The 19,723-nt window shown below is 37.6% G+C and overlaps 1 pseudogene; it reads left to right on the top strand.

Moving 5' to 3' along the window:
- Positions 1-3,210: 3,210 nt before the first annotated feature.
- On the top strand, positions 3,211-3,306 carry LOC141510621 (U6 spliceosomal RNA; annotated as a pseudogene).
- The last annotated feature ends 16,417 nt before the right edge of the window (positions 3,307-19,723 follow it).

Below are 19,723 nucleotides of genomic sequence, written 5' to 3' on the forward strand. Positions count from 1 at the left end.
AAGTATCAGATTTAAGGGAAAATATAATTTTGGGGGGTACATAATGCCTTTGCTCTATCAGCAGGTACTAGGTGGGGAATACCTAGCTATAATAAATACAATCCTGCCTTCAGGTCCTGTTGAGATATAGAACATGTTTTGCACCTGTAGAAAATGACTCAGGGCTGATGTGTGTGTGTGTGTGTGTGTATGTGTGTGTGTGTGTGTGTGTGTGTGTTTCTGTCTGTGTCTGTGTGTATGTATGTGTGTGTATGCTATTCATTTTAATTCTTTTGCTTGCTTTTTTATATTTTACTCATCATCTCCATTATTAGACTATCCATTTGTCACATATCCCTCCAGTGATTCCATCTGCCTAGAGCAGCCCTTCTCCCCCTTAACCTGCTTTGGACTTAGAAAGCAAGGTTGCATACTAAATACAAGTATAAATAAACTTTAAGTAGGACTAAGAAGGTTACTCCTATAAATAAAATGCAGGAACCACTGAGCATGGATTTTGTAACATATTTTTGCTTTTCAGAAGTCTTTCAGAATGTGTCTCTGATCTGAACTGAGAAGGTGTTGCTACTGTCCATCGTATCCTTAATCTCTGTATCTAGCCTGCCTGGGCTCCTCAGCTTCCAGAGTCCAGCCAAGACACCTCCTCCCATATTAGGTCTTTCCTGAAATTCCCTCCCCCCACCTAACTGCTCCTATCCCCCCCCTCCTACACTCTGAAATTATCTTGAATATATTTTGTTTATGCATGTGTATTCACGTTGTTTCTCCTCAAGAATGAAATAATGGTAATGATAATAGTTGTGTTTATATAGTGCTTTAAGATTGGCAAAACATTTTACATGTGCTATCTCACTTGGTCCTCACCTCTCATAGGCTCAATTTCCTAGGGATCATAACAGAACCTACCTGAAAGGATAAGCCACTTAACCCTGTTTGCCTCAGTTTTCCTCATCTGTAAAATAAACTGGAGAAGGAAGTGGCAAATAACTCTAGCATGTTTGCCCAGAAAACCCTAAATGGGGCTACAAAGAGTCAGACACAACTGAAATGACTTAACAACAACAAACACACACAAATATGATTTTCATAATTCTTTTAATGGGCTTAATTTTTTTAAAAGCCAGGCTTTATGAAGATTCCTAAAGAAGGAAAGTTTTTCTTTCCTAATTTAGAACACTGACTTCTTTCTGTGAGTATAACAACTGTTGTTATACAGCATTGTCTACTTTTCTGTTTTAAAACAAAATCCCCCCTCATGTAACACAAAACTGAGGAACATGATTTGATTTACATGATTTCCCCTCATCAGGAGGAATGTGTCTATTTCATATGTAAAATTATGCCCTTATTCAGGCTCCTGGCATCTGTACAAATGCTAATGTTAATGACAGTCAATTAGTCCAAGTTCACTGGATCTCTACTTATGTGACAGACAAAATATGAAGACCATATTGAATCTGTACTTGTACTACCTATATTGGATTATTCACTGCTTTGGGGAGGGGGGAAGGAGAAAAATACAAAACATAAAAGCTTGTAAAAGGATGCATGTAATTGAAAAAAAACCATAATTTTAAAGCAAATAAGTCCCTAAAAGAACATCTAGTCTCAAAAAACTGAGGCCCAGGTGAAATGACTTGCTTAGGGTTACAGAGCTACTTTGTAGCAAAATTGGAACTAAAACTCATGCTTTATGTTTCAAGGGATCAAATATTAGGAAATCTCTAGTTGTTTTGTTTTGTTTTTTCTTTTCAGAGACTGCACCTCACCATCTTGTCCAGGACAGAAACACAGTGGCCACTTATAAACCAGTGGAACTTTGGCCTTCTCTGTTTCAACCTGGGCTAGGTTGCCCTCTTCCTGAGGCAGCCTGATCTCGAGGGTTCACCCATATTGTGTGGCCACCCAATCAGCTTTAACCTATGCAGCTTGTACCTTTCTAACTCAAATGATCTACTGGGCTTAATCTCCCCCCAAAACTCAGATCACAGGGATTCACCACCATGTCCAGCATCAACTTCTACTTCATCTTTGTGGAAGTCAAAGCCTAAAGTAGTTAAAGGACTCCTGATCTACTGTAAACTTTTCCTGATCCCCTGTTCTGTTAGTGCTCTCTCTCTCTCTTTCTCTCTTCTTCATTATGCTATTAAATCATTATTTATACTTTATCTGCTTATATATTATATCCTGGCTGGCTCAGTGATTAGAATGTGGGGCCTGGAGTCAGGAAGATTTGTGTGGAAAGCCAGTCAGACACTTACTAGCTGTGTGATCCTGGGCAAGTCACTAAGCCCTGTTTGCCTCGGTTTCCTCATCTGTAAAATAAACTAAAAGGAAATGGCAAGCACTTTTTTGCCAAGAAAATCACAAAGGAAGTCATAAAGAGTTCGACAGGATTGAAAAATGACTCACCAACAACAGTCCTGGGAGGATTTTTCACATTTCACATTTTCCACAATATTCCACTAGGGACTTAAACAAGACCCACAGGTTGCTAGAAGGAGGACACAAGTGAAGTATTGGGATCAAAAGACCTGAGTGTGAAACTGGGTTCTGTCACTTCATCTGAGTCTCCTTATGTTTAAAATCAGAGGTCCCTCCTACCTTAACTTCTCTAATCTACTTCATTTGCAGAGTAACAGCTTCTACTCCTTCACATATAGGGCCCAAACTAGGCAGAGATCCAAGCTGCTAAGAAGGATGCATGAGAAGCAGGAACCAGGAAAAACTGTAGGCTTCTGAAGAGTGCTTGTGTAGTGTGTGTTGTGTATTTTGTGTGTGTATTTTGTGTGTGCATGTGTTGTATGTGTGCCAAAAGGGTTTGTGATGAGAAGAAAAATTCTAAGCAAATCTAAACAGGAACTGCTGTCTCCTTATAAGGAAGATGATTTTTCAGGGCAAACAAGGGGATTGTTTATACTCTTAAACACATTCTGTGTTTTAAAACTCCTTCCCTCCAGACTCCTGATCTTTTAAGATATGCTTTAGAAAACCCCTTAGCCTTTCTTTCTTCTTGCAGAACTTAAGTAGAGATTGATCCTTTCAGACTCCTCCTTGACAGAACCATCTCCAACCCTGCTCAAAAAAGAAAAAAAAGAAAATGTGGCCAGTAATTTGTTAACCCATAATCCAGTACCAACTGTTGACATTTGATACTGGTTTTTCCTCTTCTTTTCCTGCTGGTGGTGATCTTGTTTAAAGTCACTTCTAGTGCTCTCTTTGACAGCACATATACTAAAATTGGAATGAAAAGAGAAGATTAGCATGGCAAGGATGACAAGCAAGAGAGAATCTGACAATGATATTGTAGGCCATTGTGCTGTAGATGGATAAGAAGGATAGGAAAGTTGTAGCCTCTAAAGATTCTGACCTGGTAAGCTTTCTAGTACGATGGGCAAATTCTAATGATGTCAAACTACTGGGTGTAACTTTGCAGAGGTAAGGACTTCCAGGGAAAGAGGATTCATTGGTTTAGTTTATCAATATAGGGGAGGAATCATGGGTTGGTAGAATTCAACAAATGACCCAATTCATCCTTCCATTTTACAGATGAATAAGGTGAGGCAGATTTGAGGTTCAGTTCTGCCAGTAACTCACTATATGGCACTAAGGAAGTAATTTTTACTTCTCTGGGCCTCAGTTTCTCCACTATAAAATGAGGGGGTTGGATCAGATGACATTTTAAAGTAAAATATTATCAACATCATTTTACATCCTTCTATTTATCTGCTTCCAGAACCATCCTTTACAGGAAGAAGAAAAAAAGGAAGAAAATTCATCAAAATTAGTCAATGTATCAAAAACATCTGACATTCTCTGTAGTGCTCTATATCCATACTCCCCAATCTCTGCAAAAGCTGATTTTCTCCAACTCTTCCTTGAGGTCAAGCTTACCTATCATAATTATATGACATTTGGTTCCTGTCTTTGTTCTTTACATTTATTTGGTTGTACTCACATATTTTATTTTTTTCTGGCTCTGCTCATTTTACCTTGAATTTATTCATATAAGTCTTTTCCCAATTCTCTATATTCATTATATTGATCACCTTTTTTTTTCAGCAAAGCATCATTTACTCAGAACTTGTTTAGCTATGAGCAAGACCTTATCATCCACAGAGAATCAAGCTGTATTTAAATATGCTGTAGATATCTCCTTTATCTCTAAGCTTTATCTCTAAGTGATGAATACTTCTTGTTCTATGCCTCACTCAATGTTTATGAGAGTCCTTGAATTACATTATTTCTGTTGTTACATCTTCCCAGGAATCTTAAATGATTTTGATGTCTGGATAGGAGATACCATGTTGTGAAGGAATGACATTTTGTCCTGCTAAATCAAATCCTGTTTTTACAATCCACAAATAATAAACACACTGGAATCTTATATTCTCTACATTTTTCAGTTAATTATAATATAGTAAAGATGTGCTACATTGTCCATTTTATATACTTTCAAAGATATTTGTTTTCTTCCCCATTAGATGATGTAAACTTCTTGTAAGTAGGGATTCCTCATATTCCAGCCTCTTGTTCTTATTATAGTGCCTAGTACACTGGAGGCCCTGATTATTGAGAATCCCTTTAAAAAATCTGCTTATTTCACCAGTGTGATCTACCCTAAAGTCTCATTATAGTGGGGAGGTGACTCTTGGTTTCTCAAAGGCTCTACCAGCAGAATGGAAATTGTGGCAAGTTCTACCATGCTGAAAAAGCTTTTAGCTTGTTCCCAGCAATAGCTTGAGTCTGTTTTCCAAGGCTTGACTTAGGTAACTGCAGAAAGGCATAGGACCAGTATGGCTGACCTTCTAGCAGTGACTGGCCACAGCAACCCATTAAAAAAAACAAAAATAATCACTTTCAGTCCCTTGCACTTGTGGTGGCAGAAAAGAAGGCTGAGGGGACTAGGAATCACACCACTTTAGACTGTCAGCAATTTTAGTTTGATGGTTGGCATGCTATGTGTGAGCTCCTGTCCAATAACCACACAGTGGACATATTTCTGGAAGAGCTGAATCATATCAATCCTGTCATTCTTGCTGCAAATGGAACCAGAAGAAAGAAAAAAAGAAAGCCTGCTTTTCTATTTGGTGAGTCCTTTGACTGACTCAATATTTCTGGCATACTCATTTCATTCCCAGTTCAAGTCATTCTCCAAACTGGTCCACATCCTCAGTAGATCTTGGGGGAAAGATTAGAAAATATATCCAGCCTCCACTTCCTTTCCAACTTTTCTTTATACTGTCTTACTCTACTTGATTGTGTCTTTAGAGTAGAGATTATCTAAGTTTTGTTGATGGGTTTTTTAGAGGGAAGTAGGTGTTGTATTTGCATCTCTAGTAATAAATACAGTGCCTCATCCAAGTAAGTGCTTAAATGTTCATTCTATCATCTATCTATCTATCTATCTATCTATCTATCTATCTATCTATCTATCTATCTATCTACCTAACTACCTACCTACTCATCTAAGAAAAAATTTCACCTAAATGGAAGTATAAACTCATAGGCAATCTTTGGAGAGTCTAAGAAAGAAGTTGGAGGAATAAATTTTATTCCACACCCAGAAATTACTTTTTATTATTTCATGGAATATTTGGTCATTGTGTATTGACAGTATTTATGATGTTTTCAAAAAAAATCACCATGAAAATACTACTTATTCACCAAATCAGCTGTTGAGGACAAACAAAATGGTAGATAAATTCTCTCTCTCCTCTATCTCTTCTCTATCTCTCCTCTCTCCCTTTCCCTCCTCTCTCTCTTTCTGTCATTCTGTCTGTCTCTCTCTCTCCCTTCTCTCCCTCTCTCCTCTCTCCCTTTATCCTATTTCTCTCTTAGCATATGTATATGCTCAAAGCATATAAGTATATATACTTTGATAGTTGCTGAGTTCATGCAAAGGTGAGGATGAGGAAAAATATATGGTAAAGCATAGTTCAGGGGAAAAAAAGAAGAGTGGCCATAGAATTATAAATTACATATATCAAAGTCTCCTTATCATGAATAATTTCTTCAAAAAAAAAAAGAATTGGTGGATGCTAAATATGGTAAGCAGCAAATGATACCATACAGAATGAAATACGTTATGTTATGTTATAAAGGAATTTTTTTTACTGATGTGGGAGTTATCAGGTCAGTTATCTGTATAGTAGTATCATCAACTTGCTAAAACTATGATTAGAATTTGGAAAAAGAAAAAAGAAAATCATGTCTAAAAATATAAGGTATAAAGTGAAAATTATTTTATACTTTAAACAAGTTAATTTTTAAAATTTAAAACAAGAAATAGAAAACAAAAAGGACATGAACACCAACTCTAATAATGTTATACAGAATGGCCACAGGGAGATCAAAAGTATTTTAATCAGTAAACATCTGACACTTTCCAAACCAAGTGAGGTACCTGCCAAAGGCAATTAAGTTAGCATACAAATTTAAAGAATGGTAGTCAATTATGAGCAGTATTATCTCAAAAATCAAAGAGAAGGAGAGGAGGGTAAAAACAGTTTAAAAAAATTTGGCATGATATCTGATAAAACAAAACCACTGCATGAGCATTAATGATGAAAACAGAATAAAGGTCAACCACAGATAGAAGAAAAATGAAAAAACTGCTAAAATCATTTTCACAAACTTTTCTTTATTAAGATAATGAAACTATCAACACTAGAATCCTAAAATTCCAGTCTCTGAGATGCTTATAAAGAAGTTATATATGGTACTAAAGAAAACAAAGATTTAACAAAAGCTCTCAGGGCATTGAGGAGCCAAAATATAAGATATTTGCAAGATGAGAAGATAATAATGACACGGAAAAAGGTCTTAATAGTGAAAAATTATTTCATGGAATAGTGAAAAATAGTGAATAAAAGGTGACAAAGTGACCATCCATCAGTAACTACTGACCTATTTATCTACCCTCCCAACAAAATGTCTCTGGGTCATCTACACAAGAATCAAGACAAAGGAATCTTCAGGGATGGTATCAAAAAAGAAAGAATTTCTCCACTTGAACTAAAAAATGAACTAAAAATGACTGGCTTTGCTAGAAAGGGAATTTTGAACTCTGCCCCCAAAATTGGTAAATTGTGCAAATCTTTAGACCTTACCACTATTCAGCTTATTCCCTCAAGAAAATCAAAGAAAGAGAAAATGGATATATATGTTAAAAATATTTATAGCAGTTCTTCTAAGGTGGCAAGAAATTGGAAATTAAAGGGATGTTATCAATTGAGGAATAGACATTTATAGTATAGGAGTATAATGCAAGATCGATGTGCTATAATAAATGAAGAAATGATTTCAAAGGAATTTGTGGAGACTTATATGAACTGACAGAATGAGTAGAACCAGAAAAACAACATATAAATTTGCAAAAATTGAGGGACTTGAAAACTCTGATTGTCAGCCATGAACAATGGTCAATCATGACTCCAGAGGACCAATGATTAAACATGATCCCCAACTCCATAAAGGAAGATAATGCACTAATATGTAGAATGAGATGCACAAATTTGGATGTGACCAAGGCTTATTGTTAAAAAGAGTTTTGCTTGTCTTTTTTTTCTAGTGACTGGAGAGTAGAGGTAAAGAGAAAAAAATGAATGCATGATAAACTTTTTAAAAATTTTTAATTGAGGGGCGGCTTGGTGATACAGTGGATAAAGCACCGGCCCTGGAGTCAGGAACACATGGGTTCAAATACAGCCTCAGACACTTAATAATTACCTAGCTGTGTAGCCTTGGGCAAGCCACTTAACCCCATTTGCCTTGCAAAAACCTAAAAAAAAATTTTAATTGAGAACTTTGCGGTCTTTCCTCACTTAAATCCAATTCAATTGAATGTTATGGCATCATTTCCCTGATGTCATGGTCTTCTTTGAGAAAGAAGGACAAACAACAACATACATACATAGTCTTTAACTATCACTCCATATCCAGATGAGTATATGTCCATCCCTTCTCCTTGACAGCCTATCTTCCCTTCTTTCCCAGGCTAGGACCTGTTTCCAGTTAAGGCCTCCATCACACACAGATGCCTTTTCTATTACTTTTGTTTTTCCTTTTCAAGTGTAACATTTCCAATTAACTCTCCACAAGGGAGACCCCCTACCTATCCCACATGGGAAGATGGGTGGGGTGGGAGAGGGGATTTCAAGAGGCTGAGTCCATCAGGAATTGGACGTATAAAGCAGACTCTTCTGAAAATCCTCCACATGCAAGGTAGACTGGGATGGTGGGCTCAAATTTGGGAACACACCGTTATTAGATGCATGACTATGGCTGTTGGATAAATCTAATCCCCATCACTCACCCCCACCTCCCAAAGAAGCAAGAGTAATGAATTTATCCCATTTAATCTTGGGTCTATGAGACAAAAGAATTATAAAATAATATGCATCTACTTTTTCTAGTATCCATACTAAAATAACATTCATTGAACTTCACTGTTAATATCGTTGTTCATTCTTTGTTCATGAAGACTTGCTTGTGAATAGAATTTGAGTGAGTAAAGACAGTTTAAGAGTTAGTTCCTTATTCTTGTAGTAGGTTGGCCACCTGGCAGAAGGGCAGGTCATGGATTGTTGGATCATAGATTCAAAGCTAGAAGGGACCTTAGAAGTCTTCAAATCTAACTCCCTTGCTTTATTGATCAGGAAAACTAAGGTGAGAAAGGTTAAGTGACTTGCCTAGAGTAACACAGCAAGCATCTGCTGTAAGATTCAAGCACAGCTCTATTTAACTTCAACACTAATCTTCTATAACAAGAAAACAATCAAAATAATACTTCATATTTCATAGAATCAAAAGTGCATCAAGAGGAGCCTCACACAACCATAATTCCAAATTTTACCTGAATAAGGATCTTTCCCTACTGGAGTGCCCTACCATTTTCTTTCTCCACTCAATCCTATTTCTAGTGACCCTGAACCTGTCCAGCTCTTTAAGTGGTAAGAAGACTTGCCATTACTAGAGATGCCTATCCCCTTTAGTTTCCCATTAAGCTCAGGCTACTTAACTGCTCATAGAGCCTGGATGTGATGAAAGTCACCAACTCTATTCCTTCCAATGAGGTGGAGAACACCAGGTTTTGCCATCTTCTTTGCCTCTACTACCTGCAATCTTCTCCCAAAGTCATCTGACCAGCTTATCCAACCTTGCCTTCTATTCCACTGCTACAACTTTTGGACTTCTTGACCTCTCTTTCTGTCCTGAAGCTATACTGTCTTTCATATATAATCTTCTCCAGTGAGGCTCTGAGTTTTTGGAGAGTAGGAAATGTTTCCATTTTTCTCACTGTCTCCCTAGCACTTGACCCACTTGGCCCATAATAAGAACTTAATAAATGGTTTTTTTTAAAAAATCCATTCATTCCTTCATAACCAACCTGACATAGGTTAGCATGATCTTCCAGAGTGCCTGTTTCACTTTAGGATTTCTCTCATTGTCAGATTTTCCTTATCTCAGAATGAAATCTACCTCCCTGCATCTTTACCATCACTCCTACTTTTATTCTCTATAGACAGGTAGAACCAGTCTAATCTCCCTGCCTGGTATCAACCCTTTAAATACTTACAGGCAGGTATCAGGTCTAGTCTTTTGGAGAGGCTAACTGACCCAGTTTCTCATATGATATGAACTGAAAGACTTTCACCATCCTAAACATCTTCTAAATGCTGCAATCAATATGATTCTCACAGTGTTGCTTGACAGAGTATAGCAGTACTATCACCTCTTTTGTTCTGGAAACCAGGCTGCTAGGATGAGTTCACACAGTTATTTAGCCTCTCTGGACTTTTTATGACCTTACCAATAAAATAAAAGGAATGAACTAGATGATTTTACTGATTTAAGACTGATCCAGGTCAAGAGGAGTCTGTGAATACTTTGGGACTGGAAACAGACCTTTAATTTATTTTATTATTTTTATGAGTTTGGAAATTATGGGATTTCCAGAGTAAATTAAAGTTAACTTCAGAACTTAGAACTTAGAAAAGAAAATGAGTATGGTGAGTGGAATGCTAGACTTGGAGTCATGAAGATCTGAGTTTAAGTTTCATCTCTGACACTAAGTGGCTATGCGAACCTGGGCAAATCTTCCTCTTTTTGATCTCAGTTCTAAACCTATGATCCTATAATATGTAACAATCAGAAAAAAAGTACAAATTATTGATACCTGATTATTAGATATCTATTAACAGCCTAAGATTTCATTAATTTATTGTTACTGGACTTTGTGAGGAGGGTGCTGGAGAAAGGGAGCAGAGGATTACTATCATATCACACCACTGACTCATACTGAGCTTAAAGTCCACTAAAACCTCCAGAATTTTTTTTTCAGATAAACTGCTATCTAGCCATTCCTCTTTGTATATAGTGCTTATGAAGTTGACTATTTTGAATCTGCATATAGGACTTTGAAATTATATCTTTAAATTTCATCTTATTAAATCCACTCTGACATTCTAACCTGTGGAGTCTTTTAAATAGAAATATGTAGTTACAAAACCCTTAAATACACAAATGAATGAATGAAAGAGCATTTTCTGAGCATTTATTCTCTATCAAGAACTGTGCTAAGTTCTGGGAAACCAAATACACATGTGAAAGAAGGAGCTGAAGGAGCTGACACTCTAATAAGAGAAGACAACATATAAGGAGAGGTGACCTGGAAAGGGTACCTTGAAATGGAAAGTTCCAGGAATGATGAATTGGGTGATAAAGTTGTAGATTTACATAACCTTTCTAAGAGCAATGGTGATCATAGTAAGGTGGCTGGAGAGAAGACAGGTCCAGGAATAAGGTTTTAATTTCAGCAATGCTTGGGGATCTCTTCATACAGTAGACCAGGAAAGACACTCAACAATTTTGGGGGAAGGAGAAATAAGGTGAAGCATTTATTAAACTCTTGGGTTGTTCCAGAGAGTAAGATATGAGGATACAAAGAAAGGAAGAAATAGTCCCTATAACTTAGGAGCCCTCTACCCAATGGGAGAGAATGACATGAAAAGAACTGGAGAATAGATGGAAGGGAATCTCAGAGAAGTAAACACTAGCAGATGTAGGAAGGGGGGAACTAGAAAAAGATTCTTAGAGAAAGTATGATAAATGAATAAAAGGGGAAGAAGAACATTCTTAAAGGTAAAGAATCAATACCTATGGAAAATACCACTAAAGGACCTACTTCCCCTTGTAACCTGCCATCTATAATTCCTAAGGTGGGGGCAGCTAGGTGGTGCAGTGAATAGAGCACCAGCTTTGGAGTCAGGAGTACCTGGGTACCTCAGACAATAATTACCTAGCCGTGTGGCCTTGGGCAAGCCACTTAACCCCATTGCCTTGAAAAATCTAAAAAAATTAAAAAAATAAAAAAATAAAAAAATTCCTAAGGTAGTAAGGGAGAAAAGGGGGAGAGATTATAGGGAAAAGAATGTAATGGAAACCCTCACACCCACATTCAATCTCTCTCTCTCTCTCTCTCTCTCTCTCTCTCTCTCTCTCTCTCTCTCTCTCTCTCCCACATTCAACCAAAGAAATTCAAAAGTAGAATGCTGGAGACCCTTGCAGAGGGATGGAAGGTAGTACCCTTACCATCTTGGCACATTTTAACCACATAGCTTTGAAGCTGTAGTTGCATAATTCCCTCCTTCAAACCCTTTGGGACATCTCAGCCAATTTTGAAGCTTTGAGTTTTTCACATTTTCAGTGATCTCACCTCCAGGACCAAGAGTCCATTTGTCTTATTGGAAGGGCCAGGGTCTGACCTGAATGATTCAACTTGAAGGGTTAGCAGGAGTTTGGATAGACATAACTACACAGAAAATACTCAAACACTATGAGGTATTGGCATTTGAATGAACTTGAGGGCCAGGAGGTAGGTATCAAAGAAAAGAGTAATGGACAGAGAATTTCACTAGAATGCTTTAGCAGATTTGGGGTCTTAAGAATTCTGGCAAGTGAAAGACATGTTGCTTATAATCTGAACCCAAGATAGATTTGATTACCCCTTGAAAGTGCCATAGAGGTGACTGAATTGTTTTATTCTGAGCCATTCTTAGTGCCAAATATGAGGAACAACATATGGTTCTGATTTTCCACAAAAGTCACTCTTTAGTTGCTGAATCACTGGCTGAAATCAATGTAGATGAACAGAAATAGAGAGGTGGACCCCTTGTTAATCCTTTCACTTGGTTGCAGGTCCCTGTAAAGAATGTTCCCCCAGCTACATCCAGCTATATCGCTGGGATGTCAATATGAGATGAGTCTTTCAAGATAAGATTTAATAATAACAATAATTTAAAATGATGGTCATCCTTTCTACACTGCAGAAGTTAGGGGTCCGGCTTGCAGTCTGGAAAATCAGCATAAAATATCTTGGTCCTCTCTTTATAATTTAAAGGATACAAGAGTTGAGAAGTTTGAGAGAAAAAGATCACTGCAAGATGTCAAGTGAGAGATTGTAATAAACCTGCATAGCATTCTCAAACCAGTATATAGAACCACAGTTCTTTTATTATAAATTTATTTCTAAGAAAAAATTGTGTAGCTATTCATTTATGTTATTAAATAGTATATATTATATATACATATATACTGCATATGTAATATTAGATATAATAGCTCATATATTTTATATATTTCTGTTTCTAAACTTTTTCTGTGTCATCTGCTGGTCTTTATATATTGTCTGTAGTTTCCACAAAACTCCTGCAAATATTCCATTTATTTTCTTATGCTGACCTACAAAATATGAAAACCATGATGGGGAAAGCAGAGATGTGGAAGATATAACTGTATATGATATATTGCTGCAGCAGAACACTTTGTAAATACAAATATAATATCAATCATAATAATTTCTTACAAATATTATCTCATTCGATCCTCACAACCTTGAAAGGTAGGTGCTATGATTATCATCCCCATTTTATGGATAAAGAAATTGAGGCAGGCAAAGATTCAATGAAATACCCAAGGTTATATAGTAAAGATGGATTTGAACTCAGGTATTTCTGACTTCAGACTAAATGCTTTATCCATGGTGAGTCAACTATCATATACTGGAAAGAGCCAAATATTTAAAGTCTAGAGGGCATTGGTCAAATTGATGGTGTAAGGAATTACAGATGAGTGAAAGCTCTCTACAAGACATATGGGAAATTCTCTAGTCTTAGATCATTATTGTATCTCTGAGAAGTGAACTAATTTCCCTGGAGTCATGGAGCCAATATGTGTCAGAGACTGCACTTGATCCCAAGACTACTTCTGGGCCAGCTACACAATTCTACCTCTCTACTACCAGTGTGACCTTGGACAAATGATTGAAGATCTTTTGGGACCTCAGTTTTCTTATTGGTTAAAAGATTGGTATTTAGATTGAATGATTTCTAAATTTTAGTTTTAAATCTTGCTGATCTGTCCAGTTTCATTTCCAAAGAGGAAAATGTCCTTCCCAGCTTAAACTTATCACCTCTGATCTTGCCATCATGCTGCTAACTCAAGTTTTGACTGACATCATCTCCCTCAGTCTTCTCTCCTCTCTTCTTGGAGGCTGAGGAGGTTGAGTACCAACTCCTTCCGATGCCTTCCTTTTTAGAGGGAAGAAATTAAACTTTTGACCTCATTCTGCTCTGCATCTGTTGCCTTATCTGGTTTCAACTCCACAGAACAACTTGTCCTCTTTCCTGACTCCTTTTTTTAATTGTCTCCTTCCATTATATTGTAACCTCCTTGAGGGCTAGGGTTCTAAATTGTATCCCCAGGATTTAGTACATAATAGAACCTTAATAATTATCTGTTGGATTATTGGATTGCTTCTAACTACAGCTCTGGGATATTGTAGGTGTTCTGATTTCCTTACAATGGAATTAGTCAGTGGTCATGAAAATGCAAATGGTGAGCACAAGATCAATGAGTCTGGATTTGATGAGATAGCAGATTTAATTAGGGATACTTTTCAGATGAGAAAAACTGAGGCATAACTGAGATTAAATGATGTATCAAGTATCACACAGCCAATATAAGTAGTTCTAGGACTTGAATCAGATTTTCTGAGTCTGAGTTCAATGAGTTTTCCATCAATTCACATCAGCCTGCCAATAAGTTTTTATTATGTACCTATTCTCTGCTAGGCCCTGTACTAAGCAGTTCCTAAGGTCTGAGCTGCCTTAAGCCTTATCAATAGAATTATGCTAATCATAATAACAGGACAAAGAGATGGCACAGTGGATTGCATATTTGAAAGACTCATCTTGCTGAGTTCAAATCTGACCACAGACCCCAGGCAAATCATTTAACATAGTTTGCCTCAGTTTCTGCACTTATAAAATGAACTAAGGAAATGGAAAATCATTCTAGCATCTTTGCCAAGAAAACCCAAAATGCGGTCATGAAATGTTGGACATGACTGAACAACAAAAATCATAACACAATTTTTATCCATAGATAATGATGTTTATGATCTAATAACAACTCACACTTATTGGGGAGATAATGTTGTACACCAAAAAGAATACAGATTAAGAGTCAGAGAACCTGAGTTTAAATCTTAGTTTTGATAGTCTCAGTTTCCTCATTTGTAAATTGAAGTGTTTGGACATGATGGACTCTAAAGATATTTCCAAGCTCTCAACTTTTGACAGGCTCATAGAGTTACAGAGTTAACTCAAGGTATACAAAGTGCTCTCTTCACAATAACACTGGAAAGTAGGTAGGGCAATTACCATCATCCTCATTTTATAGAAGAAAAAAAAAGTAAGGCTAAAAGCTAGGTGGATAGTATACAAGACCTGGAGTAAGGAGGACATGAGTTCTTGTGACTCTAGGCAAGTCACTTAACCCTTATGCCTCAGTTTCCTTCCCTGTAAAATGATTTGGAGAAGAAAATGACAAAATGCTCCAGTGTCTTTGTCAAGAAAGCCACAAATGGGGTCAAAAAGTGTCAGACCCAACTCACAAAGAGTCAGACTGAAAAATGACTGAATAACAACAAATGAAGCTCAAAGAGGCATCCTACCTATTGATGAAGATGTCACAAAGAATGGATAATTGGCTCATTCTGTCAGTTGTTGCAAATAACATCACCCAACATAAGCAGATACACTGGACAATGTGGAGAGAGAATGGATAAATATTAAAACCTATCTGTTGCCAAGTCCTTTTGAGCCTTCAGATAGATATGTAAGCCACTTAGCCTCTCTGTGACTTTGGGTCTACTAGTAAAACGGGGGTGGGATTGGAGTTGAGTAAAATACTTTCCACAAGTTCAGGATCAAGTTGTCATAAATCACTTTGCAGATGCCAAGTTCTTTATGAATGTTTAGGAAAGTCAGTGGCATAGTCACTGCCCAGAAGCCAAAGAATTCAGTTTTTGTTTTCACAACAGTGTTCACTTGGTTTTTTCCCATTTGACTTTGCTGGCCTCCGTTCCACAACTCCACAATGTCCAAACTCCCCCAGAGGAAGGCGCCGTAGAAACACAAAATATTATTAGAGTTCCCTGGAAAATTTGGACCATAAATTCATAAAGACTGACTCTCGTTCTGTGGACAAACGGTCTGCACTGAATTTGAGACAGAAAATTGACATGTTTATCAGGCAAGATTATACTTGGCTTGCAAACAGTCATCTTCAAGCCTCAAATAAACAGGGGCTGCTGCCATGTTCTCCGGGCTTGGTCGGGGAGTCGGCACACTAGCTCTGCTGCCCACAGGAAGCCAGAGACTTGGGGCTTGTGCCTATGGGTCAACAGTCTCCTCTGGATGCCCCACCCTCCCCAGGGCCATAGATCCAGGCCTCTTAGACTTTTCCATGGACTGTCCTTTTCCAGGGCATATTCAAGTTAGGAAAGAATTTTTTAAAGGGGCCAAAGGGAGTGATTTATGAGAAGAGATTAAAAGAACTAAATATGTATAATATAGCTAAACAATGACTAAAGCAGAGTATGATAACAGTCTGGACCCTTGAGATCCTTGGAAACTATGGGGGGGGGAGGGGAGGAGGAGGAGAAGAGGAGGACACTGTTTAGGCTGTTCAGCAAAAAAGAGTAGAATGAAGTCTATTCCCCATATCTTCATCCCTGCCCCTCTCACAGCCCTGCCTTTGTATCACTTCCTCATAATATCCATTGACCCATCATCGACTTTCTGCATCACCATTTCCCATCTCTAAAGCAGGACTTATTACCCTTGGTTGTCTCATGGATACCTTTGTCTTGTGATGTCCATGAATCCTTTCTCGGAATAATGTTTTTAAGAGCAGGCATCAAAATAGGATTCCAAAGAAAACCAATTATGTTGAAATGAAGTAATCAAAAATGATTTTTTAAAAGCTAAATTCACAGATCCCAGGCTAAGAATTCCTATTCTAGAGCAGAGATATCAAACCAACAGTAGACCCAAATCAGATTAAAATATAAGTGGGAAATATTTAACAAAAAAATTTAAATATAGTAAAACATGAACTACATTACATTTTAAAACTAAATCATTTACAGTGAAGAGGAGTTCCTATGTATAGATGAGTGGATCCCATTTCTATTTGATTTTAGAGTGTGTCCACAGATGCCCAGGCTCTAATTTACACTCAGTGCCTGAAAGGAATTATCCTGATTCTATTCTTCCATTCCAAAAGACAGGTCTGGCACAGTACAGCAAATACTGGGGCCAAGGGACCAGAGTTCACATCTAAACTCTGTCATTTACTCTCTGCATGTCTTTGGGCAACTTCTCTGAACATCAGTTTTTCCTCAATAAAATGAGGAAGTTGAATGGGATCTCTTAATGCCCTAAAAAATCTATGCTTCTATGGCACCCTCCCCAAAGTGGGTTTTTTAAGAACATCTTAGGATGGGGTGACAAAGAGGGGCTACTTCTTCTTATCCCTCTTCCATCTCCAACCTTATTTCCCTCAAGCTACACAGGACTTCCAAACAGTCAGTGCAACTGACTCTAAAAAAAAAAATATGGGCAGATTGGTCGTTCCTGGTCAGGAAGTCTGAATTTTTTCACTTTCTACTAGGTGACAATGGTATCCATGGCTCAAGTACCAAGAGATGATAGCCTCAAAGGCATGAGAACATTACAAAATAATAAACAATAATACTAAAAAAGACCTATTATATTATTTTGTAATATCTTCTGAAAAGAGTAAGAGGAAAAAACTTTCTATTTTTCTGTTTTTCCCCTCTGTCTTTTACACAAAATAAAAGAATCTCCAAATAAAAAGGAATCTCAAAGTTCATTTCCCTTCTCAATACAAAAATACTCTACAATGCCCCCATATGAGTGATGTAATCTTCCTGCTTCTGCACCAAGACCTCCAGTGATAGGAGGTTCAAGAATAAACAAGGTAGTCTCTTCCATTTTCATACAATTCTATATTTTGGTTTTGTTTTTTTAAAAGTTCTGCCTTATATTAAATCCTTAGAAGTTAACTGAATGGAATGCTGAGTTCAAATTTGGTTTCAGACATTGACTAGTTGTATTACTCTGGGCAAGTCATTTAATGTGTATGCCTCACTTTCTCCAACTGTAAAATTAGGGAGGAGAGAGAAGTTTTGTCATAATAGCACCTATTTCCTAGGGTTATTGGGAAGATTAAATGAGATAATGTTTGTAAAGTGCTTTGCAAACATCAGCTTGCTACGTGAGTGCTAAGTGATATTATATTAACAATAATATGATTATTTTATTGATACTATTATTAATATTATTCATACAGTATATTAAGACTTTCACCCATTGCACCTTTCCTCATGAAGTATACCAGTGGCCTAATAGCCATATTTTTTTGTTGTGTTTTTCTATCTTGTTGGGGTACATGGAAAAAGTGAATTTTCTCACTTAAGAGATTAACCAGTAAGCCCGTTTAGCAAATCCACTCTAGTAACCTTAGAACCCCAAAATTAGAGCTAGTAGGAGCCCTTGGGAGCAACTAGGTGGAACAGTCCTTAAAGCATGGGACCTGGAGTCAGGAAGACCCAAGTTCAAATCTGACCCCAGATAATTACTAGCTGAATAAATCTGGGCAAGTCACTTAACCCTGTCTCCCTCAGCTTCTTCATCTATAAAATGAGCTGGAGAAGGAAATGGCAAACCACTCCAGAGTCTTTGCCAAGAAAACCTCAAAGGAGGTCACACAAATTCAAATACAATTGAACAACAAAAAAGACTCCTTCCTCCATTTGAGATTTTTAAAAACAGAAAGGAGAAAATATGTCTTGGACAAAAGTAGACTACCCTCTCTGATCTATGGTGCTTTCTCCCTACTCCCAACCCAAGTACCCTCCTCTTAGTTGTGCCTTTTTTGACCCACATCAGTCATAATGCCCTAATACCCCCCCAAATCTAAGCTTTGCTTCCCTTATCAGAACTCTCTAGGCTTTCAACTTATCCCTTCAGGTATCAACCCTTGAACCTGATAAATGAATCTGTGCTAATGTGCTAATAATGGTAGAGAGCTTGAGAACAAGCTTCCAGGTACCTTAAGACCTTTTTAAACAGGCCAGACCTTTGTTATCTAAATAAGACCCAATTAGCAGCTGAGCTGGTAGCCTTGGCCAGCCTAATCAGACAAATAAGAAAATGAGTAACTAATGCAGAAAGTTGAAAAGAATTAACGATGTAGCACTAAGAGCTGAATAAAGAGAAAGAAATTTGAAGAAAGATAACAATCAAAAAGGCCTCTCCAACCTATAGGCATCCAGGGGATTTGGGATTGTACCAAAGGATATGAATAAATGTAATGGAACCAAATTAAAAATTGAGAATGAATGCACCTTGGGAATAATTTCATTTACATGCACATCTTTACTCCACCTACAGCTGTATCTACATGGAACAAAAGGAAATAATGAATTGGCATTAATTTGATCAGCATGGAGAGTCAATCTGGGGCATAAGAACCCTCCTGGGCTTTCTCTTGTGGTAGTAGATGAGAGCCAGATGTACCAGATAATTATCAAAATTATACTTCTCTTTGTCCTATCTAAATTCAGCCTCCCAAAGCAGGTACGTGAACACAAAATAGCATTTGGATTCCTTTTCAGCTGGCTCTGACAACAACAACAAATGCTAGGAACAATTCTTCACTGACTGGGCAGTAAGATTAGATGTGGTACCAGAGGAATTTTTTCCATCTCTGATCTTTCTCTTTATCTGCAAGCCAGAAATATGTAAAATAATCTCCTTTTCCCAGATGCCCAGATTCCTTTGGCAGACAGAGGCTTAAACCAAAGTTTATAGCTGCCCCAAGCCTTTAACCCAAGACCTGTCAGGTAGAGAAAATTGGCTTCTGGGGTGGGGTGGGGGAGAAGAGGTGGGGGTGACATCTCTCTGGGGACAGGAAGAAGGAGACTTACAAGTTTCACCACTTTTTTCCTTTTAGCTTTTCTAGGTATGTCCCTTTTGTGGGGCCCAGGGGCCTGGAGCCAGGATAGGGGTTAGCACATTTTTTCCCCTCTGTGTTTCTGAGGGATTCCTGACAGAGCCCATCAGGGCTGCCTTTTATCACCACTGCACGCTTTAGTGAGTCTTTCATGGCTCACAGACAATGTGTTCTGGGCTGGATTAATCCAGTCTGCATTCAAGCTCAGGATGTGGGCAATGGACAGGGAGGGAGGTGGGGGGAGGAAGCAAAAGAAACCCAAAAACAAAACAAAAAAATCCAGAATTTGAGACAGACAGCAAGAAACAAATTCATTTGTAAAAGAGGAAAAAGT

Source organism: Macrotis lagotis, chromosome 1, assembly GCF_037893015.1.
Source record: "Macrotis lagotis isolate mMagLag1 chromosome 1, bilby.v1.9.chrom.fasta, whole genome shotgun sequence".
Classification (NCBI taxonomy): domain Eukaryota; kingdom Metazoa; phylum Chordata; class Mammalia; order Peramelemorphia; family Peramelidae; genus Macrotis; species Macrotis lagotis.